Below are 12,224 nucleotides of genomic sequence, written 5' to 3'. Positions count from 1 at the left end.
CACAGTTATTGAATATCTACCTCGTATGAAGTACAGTGTTGAGTACTAAAATGCGACATGGTTCCTACCTTGGGATAATTTACAATCCAGTAGTTGAGCAACAGATTACACAAAATTGCTTTGCTGCTTATGCCTGGAATGTAGGGTAAATTCTAATTCTAGAGAGGAAAACTATTCCATATTTTAAAAAACAGGATGATCAAAATGATGAAAGGCGTAGGTTACAAGTATCTTGGATACTTTTTTTTTTTTTCAGCTTAACGTGTAAAAGATTGTATGAGGCACCTTTTGTAGTGGGTATGTAATTGCCAGGTGTCCTTGTCCCAAATTTCTCCTTGACACGTTGCACAACACTGGTAAGTTCCGACATTGTCATCCACATCAAATGCTGCTGTTTCTTACTGCCGTGGCTTGGTGAACCCAGATGATCTCCTAACATTCAGCAAATATTTAATGTGCACTGTGTACAGTAGCATAGTTATTTGTACATTTGTCACATTAGAGTTTATCAGTTATCACAGAAATTTATTGTTTATACCTTGTCTGTAACTTCATATGCACATTGGCATTAGGTAAGTTGATGTTTAGTTATTGGTATAATCATAATTAAACAGTTATAGAGAAAACTGACTTCAGTATCTTGTTATCCTATATTACCCACTAGAACATTTCACAAGTTGTTGTCTCATTTGTTTTCATGATATTGTCTCTTTAATGAGAAATGTTTTCTGCTATCAGAAAACCTGAGTTGAGGATGATCTCTGGTAAACATTGGTGATAGATAATGTATCTGATGGACAGGAAGAAGGAATTTGGGAACAACTATAACAAATGTAACCATTCTGCTTATAGGAAATGTCACAGTGCTAATTCTGACCACAAGTGGCCAGGATCTAGGTTTTGGCCTCATTGGAAAGTTACCCACCCCAGAACAGTTCTTGGTATTCTCCTCTCACCCCCTTTTACAATCTAAAGCTTTTAGCTGATTTCTGATTGATTTAAAAGAGTGAAGGTAAACTACCAGACCACTGATATGACTTCCTCTGGTTGTGTTTGAAGGTTTGTCATCTTAAAGTTTTCTGACCTTTAGGAAAGGGAGTCCCATTTAAAGCATTTTGGATTGCCAAATAAATTTTTGTATGTGTGAGTTACACTTTGTGTTAATTCACTTTGTAGCCTTTATCATAAAGCAGTCTTAAACCACAGGTATGTGATTGTCAGGAATAACTTATTTGGTAGGTGAAGGTTTTTAGTAATTAAAGCACTGGAGTTGAGAACTTAGGTGAACAGCTTAGGTGCTGACCCCAGCCCCTTCTCTTAGTCACTGCAGGACTTTGGGCAAATTTCCTTATTCTTAAGTCTGTTTCTTCATCTATAGAATGGGGGTGGTAACTGTACATAGGTTTGTCAAGAGGATTAAAGGACTGCATGTATAAAGTGCATATAGCAGCACATGACAGAGCAAGAACTCTTCAAATGTTTGTTATTACTACTACTGCCAGTATTCTCTTTTCCTTCTTTCCCATCCATTAATGTTAATTAAAAGTTTGATGATTAAATTAAGCAGGAAAGGCTTGGAAATTTAATAGTTTATTTTGTTTCCGGCATGAAGCAGTTTCTACCATTAGGGGTAGTTAATGGAGTATATATAACAAAAATTAGTATGTTTTCCCTTGACCCCCGAACTGTCTTCATTTCAAACAAGGTACTCTCAGAGTGGGTTACATATTCTCCATCATCAAAGCCTAGAATCTTTAGAACAAGAGCTTGTCTCACCAAAAGCCTTGTGTCTCTGTTGCCACCACAACCTGAAACTAACAAGTTAGAAACCAAACAGAGCCGTATGACATGCTGTCGGAGCCCTGCCCATGGACCCGTCACACTTTATTGGAAGTTGTGTGTAGACAGCTAAGCCAGGAACTGATCTGGTTTTCATTTTTCCTTCCTTCACTTTTATACTCTAAAGGATCTGATTTTGGTGCCTCTGGGAAGATGGAATGCATAGATGCTCGCTTAATTTAAAGAAGCTACCTGAGACAATGCTCTTCTTGTTCCTTTGCAGGTGGGAGGTCTTCAGTAGTGTTATGTAATTATTCGGGGTTACTACCTAAAGAATATTTAAAATAATATTTTCTGTCCTTTTCCTTTTTTTTTTTTTTTTTCAGTTGTTTGTATGCTCTCCATTTCTAATCTAAGAAACTATATAATCACGGTATATGTGGTCTCACTAATTGTCAGCGTTGAACCCAGCCAGTGCCTTAGCGTTTTGGATGACTGATTTTACTTTAGTTTGAGAAGGGGAAAGCTACAATTTATTTTTATATCCATCAGCTAGGGATCTGATATGTTGTCACATTTATTATAGCCAAAATACCATTTTATTTTTAGGTAGAGACTTCTGGAGCATTAATGTGAAGTCTAAGATAGTTCCAATTCTATCCTTTTCCTCATATTTAAGTCCCCATTAAGTCTGGTAGTTCTTAATAGTTCCACTGCTGTTTAAAAAGTGTTGCTTCACGTGATCTTATTGTCTTTAATTTAGTCAAGTGAGACACTTTAGATTGCATAGGTTCTGCGTCTCACAGTTGCTTTGTTTTTCTTTGGAGCTTTACTGGAAACGAAATGCTGTTGCGTACTAGCTGCAGAAGTAGGAGGGGAAGTTGGCTAGAGTTAACTGCTTTCTGTTTGGTCTGTGTGAGGCAGCTGACCTTTTGGAAGGAAATCGCTGCTCTTTACTTCTTCCTGTAACAGTGTAGCCTGTGAAAGAACATACACAGAAGGGTTCTGCTGTTATCCTGACTTATGTCTTGTTAGTTAAGAGGTGGGAGTCTTCCATTGCATCTGTTGTGTGTTGTGGAACATGCACTCAAGTTCACAATGCCAAGTTGTGTGTCAATATCCTACTAGATATATAGTGGAAAGAATCCATTTCTAGAAAAAGCAATTTGTTTTAGCAAAAGTAGTTATATTTTATTGCAAAGTCCCAGGGTTAATGCTGTGGTAAATGTGGACAATTTGTGCACAGTTTTTTAAATTAAGGTATTATTGATATATACACTCTCATGAAGGTTTCACATGAAAAGCAATGTGGTTACTACATTCACCCATATTATCGAGCCCCCCCATACCCCATTGCAGTCACTGTCCATCAGTGTAGTAAGATGCCACAGAGTCACTACTTATCTTCTCTGTGCTACACTGTCTTCCCCATGATCTACCCCACACCATGTGTGCCAGTCATAATACCCCTCAGTCTCCTCCCTCCCTCCCCACTCGCCCTCTCCCTTGGTAAATTTGTGCACAATTTTAATTCATCTTAATGTTAGACATCCTGATAGCAATATTATTTCTTATACTGGATAACCTTTTTACCTGAGAAGCTAAACATTTTGATTTTCTAAGACACGAGATCTTATTTAAATGTCATTTCACCTCAGAATTAGTATTAGCTTCTTAACACACCTGCTAGCCATTGTTGGACCCACCTTTTCTGCAGGATTTGTTTTAAACATAGTGAGCATTATATGGCACACATTGGCATGATCATCCGAAAGCTACAGCCAGGCTTCACAAATGGAATATCCAAGGAACTAGCTGATGAGCCATTTTTCTCTTAAAAGAAGAGATTTTAGTTTCCCATGGTTTTACCCAACACATAATAAGGTTCATTTTTAATTTTGTGTTTTGAAAGTATTTATATTCAAGTAACTGTTTGTAAGCAAAAATAAAGCCGATTATGATTATTGGTAAATGAAGAGGACACAGCTCCCTGAAAAGAGGGGGCAAAATACCATATTCCTCAGCATTTAGTTTGGGGTCAGAGGATAGATGTGCTTTTCCAGTGTTTTATTGGTCTTTTTCCTAGATTTACTATTGGTAGTAAAGATTGTTGGGTGAGCATTAGTGTAGATGTACATAAAAGGCATAGGGAGTAACCTAGAGAGAATTATCCCGGGGCTTCCTTAGCAAGATTGCCAGTGCTGCTTTTCTGCTCTTGGAAACTGGTCTGATCTGTTCATCCTTCCTGAGATAGTAAAGAATCCCAGAGGGAGTACAAAGCTTGCTTTGGCTTTAGGTATAGGTTCATGGCACAAAACAAGTAGATAATAAAACAGGAAGATATTCCTCAGTTCTATTGGTCCTGGAGCAAAGTTAGGAACCAATGGCTAAGGCTTTGAGATCTGATCTCGTGACTGTAGTCTTCTAGAGGCCTTCAGTTGTTACCCTTGAACTATCAAGGGCCTTCACCTAGGCCAGCTGTGTTGAGGTGTGTCATTAGGGGTAAGGGAAGTGTAGTGTTTGAAAAGGAATTCTTGGGTGATTTTCTGTGTATTTCATTCTGTTCACAGTTGGTACAAGTTTGAGGGACAATGATTTAGTCATATCAAAGATGAAAAAAAAAAAAAGCCAAACAGGAACCTAAGTATGTATTTCTCCTCTTGAAATAATGGCTTCCCCAATACCCTATACCTTTTTTTTTTCTTTTCTATTTTCTGTGTTTCTTTTAGAAATCACAATAAAACCTCCTAAATTCACATTCCACTATCTCTGAGATCACTCATCTTCAACCTGGTCTAAGTTCTAGTTTACCTTTTTTTTTTCCTTCCTCTTGGCATTCTGAGCTTTTTGGTATGAACATTTTCAAACACACACAAAATAAAAGAGAATAGTATATAATGAATTTCCATAGGTTCATCACACAAGTTCAAAACTACCAAAATTTTGTTAATATTTTTTTCATCTATTCTCCACAAATGCAATTTTTGTTTCTTCTGGACTTTAAAAAAAGCCTTCAAAATATATTTTTGTGCCATTTTATTTTTATACTACTTCTAAAAGAAGGGTTTTTTAAATAAGAGAATAATATGAACAGTTGTTGAATTCAAGGCATTTTGATGAAGGGTTTAAGTAAAATATTAAATAAACAGATGTCAAAATTACAAATTAATCTTAGCAATTAATAGTCTTGAATGACTGAAAACACATTAAGTTGCTCTATATTTGAAAGTGATAGAATTGCATTTCTTTAAAAACACATTTTATAAGTCTGAATATTTACTATTCTATGCCCTCCTTAAGTCAGGACTACCTAATTGGTAAGAAAGTATCAAAACCCAGATACTGTTATGTTGAGAAGTATTTCTTCCTGTGTCTTCTGCTTGTCCCTTTAGCTTGGCTCCTGTGGGATAGTGAGTAGCACCAACTGCTCATGATTATAAAATTTGCTTTTCAAATTTTATGTGTTCAACACAATTTAATAAGTCAAAAAACTTTACCAAAAAAATTGTTTCAGAACTTCTTCACCTAAGTGTATCTGTTTATAGTTCTTTGTCCTTTCTCTGATATTTGCCATCTAGCATACATACATCTTGAGTACACTTTTCACTTAACATCCTTTTATTTATACTTTAAAAAAATGTATCTACATGGCCTCATGCTTAAAAATGCCTTTGTATTTCATTTAAATCATTGCCCAATATTCCATTAGATTTTGCTATAACCTAACCATTTTCCTATGTTGGGCATATAGGTTATTTCCAGTTTCTCACTATTTCGTGTTATACTACCAGTGGTTGTCCCTGGGAATTGACCTAATGCAAAGGTATTTTTCAAAGCAAATTTTGCTACGTGGGAAGTTGACACTGTCATTCTCAATGGTAAGAGGGAGGTTGTGAACTTTAATGAGGAAGACATTGAGGACGTACATGTATTTATGAATAACATGCCTTTAAAAAAAATTCAGAGCAAGAGGGAAGGGATTATCTTTCATCTCAATGGTACAGAAACTCAGTATGTTGTAGTGGCTGAGGAATTTTTCCTTCCTGAACTAAAGGATTCGAATTGTATAAGAGACATATTCTAAGATGAGTAGGTCTTGATTAACAGTATAAAATGGGTACAGCTATAAACCTTCATTAGAAATTCTGAGACTGACATAGGGTGACATGACAGTCTCAGATTGTTTCTTACTCTTCCATAATGCAGATGGATTATTTGTGGACTACAGCAAATGTTTTTAGTTATCTGGAAAATGGTATTGATGTAGCTTCTTCCCAAATGGTTTGTTCAAGTTGCTTAATGGATTTTGACACAGATAATGATAATGCATGAACATTTGAGCTGTGGGCCAGCATGGCAATAGGGAGCCTGGTTTGGGTGACAGAGACCTACTGGCTGCAGCACAAAGTCTGAAGAGTCCATATTTTTACATACTGCCAGGGACAATTTCAGAATGCAATGCTACTCCCATTGCATTTTTTTTGTCCTTTTTGTCCTTTTTGCCCTTAGGTTTTATTTTGAAAAAATTCTGAGTTACTGAGAAGTTGGAAGAACAGAACTATGAACACTCATTCACACTTTGCCTAGACTAATTGTTAACAGTTGTTATATTTGCTCTATCACCCTCCCTTTCACCACCACGTTCCTCCTTCTCTCCTTTGGAAGTAAGTTGCAGACATCATGACCTTTTACCCTTAAATACCTGAGTCTCCTCTATAACGTCAAGGCCATTATCCCTCTCAAGAAATTTAACATTGATACAGTAATATCCAATATATAGCCATATTTAAATTAAAATTAAGATTTAAATTTTAAATTTCCCCAGTAATGTGTTTGAGAGAGATGGTTTTATTTTTGTTTTTGCTTTTTTTTTAGTGATGCTCTGGGTGGTTATCACATCTCTTGAGAGCAGTTCCACATTTTTCTGTCTTTCCTAAGAGCCTCACAATTTGGATTTGTCTGACTGTTTCTCCATAAGCAGAAGTAAAGCACTGGGTTTGTGTGTTCCTTTCAGAGCATCACATCAAGAAGGCACATCGGCTTGTCCCGTGATGAGGGATATCTGATTACTTGGTTAAGGTGTTGTCTGCCAGCTTTTTTCACTGAAAATGTACCTTTTCCTCTTTGTGAATAATAACTAATACGTGAGGTAGTACTTTGAGGCTGTGTGAATGTCCTGTTCCCCAGCAAGTTTCACTTAATGGTTTTAGCAGCTCAGCTGATCCTTGTTTGAGGCCACACTATATTTGAGATGGTGTGTTTTTAGCTTATATTTAGGTGGGAGTTTTATTTATTTTTCTTTTTAGGTTCCATTAGGTCTTTTTTAATAATTATAAGCTGTTTTTATTGAAATAAAGTTTATATGCAGTATTATATTGGTTTCAGGTATACAATTTAGTGATTCATCAATTATATACATTATAGGTGAAGTTTTAAATATATGATAACCATTAAGACTTGATCTTTATAAATATCCCTCCTCCCTCCTTCCACTCTCCTTCCTTCTCTCCTGCCCTTTCCTCCCTCCCTCGTCTTCTCTCTACCTTCCATACCCCCTTTTTCCCTCCTTCCCTCTTCCTCTCAAAGTAGTATGTAGTGATTTTGCTGTGAAGTAAAGATTTATGACTGATTGTCTTCCTAGAATATTTTCATCTCTATGTTGGCCTGGGCAAATTTTTCCTTTTTTGTTTCTTTGTGAGCCAAATACTTCTATTCTTTCTGTTCTCTTCCCATACATATGTTTAATAATCTGATTTTGCTAGAGAATTGCCTTCCTGATTGCTTATAAAGTAGTGTTTAGAATGTTTTTTTTAAGAGCAGATGGCTCTGGTATTGACCTACTTCTAGATGCAGTAGTTTTATTTTAACCTTCCTACTTGATGTTAGGCCAGTTTTAATATGAACAAAGTCTTAGTCCTTTATTTCCACTATTTAATATTTTTCTGTTCCTCCACATTCCTCCTATCGGTAACCACCAGCACTGCATACATGTAACAATGTTGGTATTAACAGTAAAGCAACAAACACAATCAGGGAACTTGCTCTTTATATTCTATCCAAAGTCCTTTAGTCATTAAATGGTGCTGATATAACTAACAGTGTTGAATCCTGGTTCCTTGCCTCAATACTTTTTAGATCAGAAGCAGAGTTTATATACCTTCTGCTTCACCTGCCGACCAGCCCAAGACTGCCCATATCTGAGCCTTGCAGTATTAAGTTTCTTATTCTTATTTCTTACTCTTTTTCTTTCATTAAATTATGGTATATAACAAACATACAGAAAAGTACAAAATATAATGTGACAAGTGAGCACAAGTTGTCAGGACAAAGGCAGCATGGTGTAGTGATAAAAAGTATAGGCTCTGTGGCCAGACTGCCCAGATCAAGTCCAGGTGGTGCCCTTCAGTAGTGTGGGACCTGGCACACGTGTCATCCCAAAAAGAAACCCAGACCTATTATAAGTCATTCTCACTTACCTCAGCCCTTGGCAACCACCAGTCTACTTTGGCCTATGGGTTTGCCTATTCTGGACATTTCATATAAATGGAATTTACAGCATATGATGTTTTGTGTCTGGTTTCTTTTATAAATTTAGCATGTTTTCACAGTTCATCCACAATGGAGCATGTGTCAGTCCTTTGTTCTTTTTTATGTCTGAATAATGTCCCATTTTATTTTTCCATTCATATCTATATTATCCATTCATCCATTGATGGACATTTGGGTTGTTTCCACTTTGGGGCTGTTATAAATAATGCTGCTATGAACATTTGTGTATAAATTTTTGTGGGCATATGTTTTCAGCTGTCTTAGGCAGAGACCTAGGAGTGGAACTGCTGGGTCATACAATAATTCCATATTTAATTTTTTGAACTGCCAGGTTGTTTTCCAAAGTTGCTACACCCTTTTATAATCCTGTTTAATTTGTTGATCCTCAATTTCCTCATTTTTAAAGTGGGGCTAATAATAGTGCCTACCTTGTAGGGTTTTTATGAGGATTAAATAAGTAGACTCATAAAAGCACTTTTGTTATAAATAATATAGTAAGTGTTCAGTAAATAATAGTAAATGAAAATGATGGATCTAGATGGTGGACAATAACTCTAATAAATGTTACTTTAATTCATTTTGCAATCTTCTGAAATTTATTTTACTAGCTGAATCAAAATATTTGTTGCTAGTAATTCATACTATAATTAGTGGAACACAGTTATGTTCTTGGAAGGAATGGGGGGAAGGTCCAGCTCCCTGCTGGCTTAGTCGTCTCTGCCTGAAGAGTGCTTTCTTTTTCCTCTTGAGTTTTTTTTTTTTTTTTAGTTTAGCATACTTATGACAGTGTTGCTCTTGTTACACCACCCTGCACAATTCCTGGTTCTCTCATTCAGAGGTGCTAGTGAAATTGATTAAGAAATGGGACTGACATCCTTTATTTTTATTATTAAGGTATCATTGATATACACTTTTTTTTTTTTTTGAGAGGGCATCTCTCATATTTATTGATCAAATGGTTGTTAACAACAATAAAATTCAGTATAGGGGGGTCAATGCTCAATGTACAATCATTAATCCATCTCAAGCCTAATTCTCGTCAGTCTCCAATCTTCTGAAGCATAACGAACAAGTTCTTACATGGTGAACGAATTCTTACAGAGTGAATAAATTCTTACATGGTGAACAGTACAAGGGCATTCATCACAGAAACTTTCGGTTTTGATCATGCAATATGACCTATAAACCATCAGGTCAAATATGAATATTCATTTGATTTTTGTACTTGATTTATATGTTGATCCCACATTTCTCCTATTATTATTATTATTTTTATTTTTAATAAAATGCTGAAGTGGTAGGTAGATGCAAGATAAAGGTAGAAAACATAGTTTAGTGCTGTAAGAAGGCAAATGTAGATGATCAGATGATCAGGTGTGTGCCTATGGACTAAGTATTAATCCAGGCTAGACAAGGGCAGCAAGACATCCACGGATGCAGAAGATTTCTCTCAAAGCAGGGGGGGTGAGGTACTGAGCCTCACCTCTGTTGATCCCCAAATTCTCACCTGATGGCCCCCCTGCGACTGTGCCTGTCTTAGGTTGTTCCTCCCTTGAGGAATCTTACCCGTCTCTGGCTAACCAGTCATCTTCCGGGGCCATACAGGGAAATGTAAAGTTGGTAAGTGAGAGAGAAGCCATATTGTTTGCAAAGGTTAGCTTTTTACTTCTTTGCAGATTTATGCCCTGTGGCTTCTATGCCCAGCACTTGTCTCGAGGTATCTTTACCACCTGGAGGAATTATGATACTCGGTAAATTCGATATGAGGCACGAATTCTATTTAAGGTTTGTAATTAGGAAGGAAGAAGAAAAGCTATAGATGTAGCATATGAAGGAAACTTGGGAGGATTGATTATTTCTTTGACATATCTTCTTGTATAGTACCTTAAGTATGTATAGGTTTTAAACTACTAACTAATTTGCACACACATATTAACATAATAGGAATACGGTGACATAAACAAAGCAAATCTATAATTACCAGCCATCTCCAGTGAAGCCAAGAAAACCATTTAGGCACCCTAGGCATTTGTGAAAATTTATCTATGATATGATGGATATTTTCCAACTGTACTTGAATGATATACACTTTTATGAAGGTTTCACAAGAAAAACAATGTGATTATTACATTCACCCTTATTATCGAGTCCCCCCTATACCCCATTGCAGTCAATGCCCATCAGTGTAGTAAGATGCCACAGAGTCCCTATTTGTCTTCTCTGTGCTACACTGTCTTCCCCGTGACCCCACACACACCTGTGCACCAATCATTATACCCCACAATCCCCTCCTCCCTCCCCACCCGTCCTCCCCCACCCCTCCCCTTTGGTAACTACTAGTGGGACTACCATCTTTTAAAAAGGAGGTACAGCTTATACTGTAGGATATTGGTTAAGGAGAAGGGTAGCAAGAGTCTTTGTGAGGGACTGACTTTGGAAAGGTAGTTTATTGAAGTGAATTAAAATTGGAAGATGGGGAGAAGGAAGCCACCTCTGTTAGTTTAAGTTTGGAAAAGTCAGAATAATATTGAGCACTTGGGATGAGCCAGGCACGGGGTGTTAAGCATTTACACATATTAACTCATTCTTACAACAACCCCTTGAGGGATGTGAGTTTTATTGTTCCCATTTTACCAATAAGGAAACTGAGGCACAGAGAAGTTTAAGAGGCTAAGTTTTGTTGACCTCTATTTAGGTGAGTTCACCATTACCTCCAGACCTTTAACCCCATTGTAAACTTTGGCATGGGAGGATGGGATGGGCTAGGACAAGATAGGATGGGATGGATGGGATGGGACGGTGGTTATGGTGGGATTGAGAATAGGAACTATAAAATGCTTTGAATCATACCCATGAGTCGAGCAAAGCAAATCCCTGCACACACCTGAGCTGGAATTCATTCACTCAGTCAAGCATATACGCACTGGCACCCTATGCTCCTCCTCCACCACCATTCAGCTATGGCAAGACCTTGGCCACAATGTTGAAGGTTTATATTTTACTTTTAAAAGGGAAAGCATCTAATAAAAAGGCATTTATTGTTGAGACAAAATTACCCCTAAATCCCACTCACTCACCTCATATGTGTATGTTAGTGGACATTCGTTTTCTTATGCTTTTCCAATAAGCCTATAAAATTATGAGTTACTAGACTTTGAAAATTTTTTTAACAAGCGCCTGAGGGTCCACCTTATTTGGGACTCCTAGGATATATCCAGATATTTAAGGTCGATGTACATACCGTATGCTTTTGGAAAGTATATATTTTGCATCCAAGGCTGGGTGAGGTGGTTTGGAGTGCTTATGAACACTCAGAGTACAACTAAGCAAAGCTCAAATAGTTCCCATCTTTGGCTAAAAATAAGATTGTGAATCTATTTCCCAGTCTTTAGAGAAGCCCCTGTGATGATTTACCAAAGATACAAACCACTTCCCTTGTGAGAACATCATGCATTGAAGACGGAGCTGCCTGTAAATAAGCTTCAGAGAGCGCAGGTGCAGTCACTGCATATGTGGAGTGGCATTTGATGGCAGGATAAACACTGGTGAGAAAGGACTGGGAATCAGTTGATAGCAGGCACAGCCTCATCAGGGGTGTGAAGAATTTTGACACATATATGGAGAAAAGCACTACTTAGATTCTAGGTGTAATTGATACAGTTGAGGACAGGGAGTGGTTTTGTTCTAAACAGAGTATTTTAAATTATAACATAGTAATCTCAGTAAGTCACCTCATATTCCATATGTATATAATTCTTAGTTAAAAAGTAAAATAAGATCTGTACTATTTAGTGTACTTCATTTTACATTTTTTGACTACTGGTAGGCAAAATCTACTTTCCTGCTCTATCAAAGCATTTTTATACAGTGAAATTAAAGTTTATTGTATTTACCAA

General features: G+C 36.9%; 1 protein-coding gene across 6 annotated transcripts in view; it reads left to right on the top strand.

Moving 5' to 3' along the window:
• STAT5B (signal transducer and activator of transcription 5B) overlaps positions 1 to 12,224 on the top strand; it is a 67,267-nt gene that overhangs the window by 28,882 nt on the left and 26,161 nt on the right. The window contains exon 1 of one of the 6 annotated variants that reach the window (XM_073235608.1): positions 2,043 to 2,062. The exons of the other annotated variants lie outside the window; for them this stretch is intronic. The gene's annotated coding sequence lies outside the window, so the exon portion shown is untranslated. Of the gene's footprint in view, positions 1 to 2,042; positions 2,063 to 12,224 lie in introns of those variants that run through there. 6 annotated transcript variants of the gene reach the window in all.

This window comes from Manis javanica, chromosome 4, assembly GCF_040802235.1.
Source record: "Manis javanica isolate MJ-LG chromosome 4, MJ_LKY, whole genome shotgun sequence".
NCBI lineage: Eukaryota > Metazoa > Chordata > Mammalia > Pholidota > Manidae > Manis > Manis javanica.
Note: the sequence above shows the minus strand (reverse complement) of the source record. Positions and strands in the feature narration are given on the sequence as shown.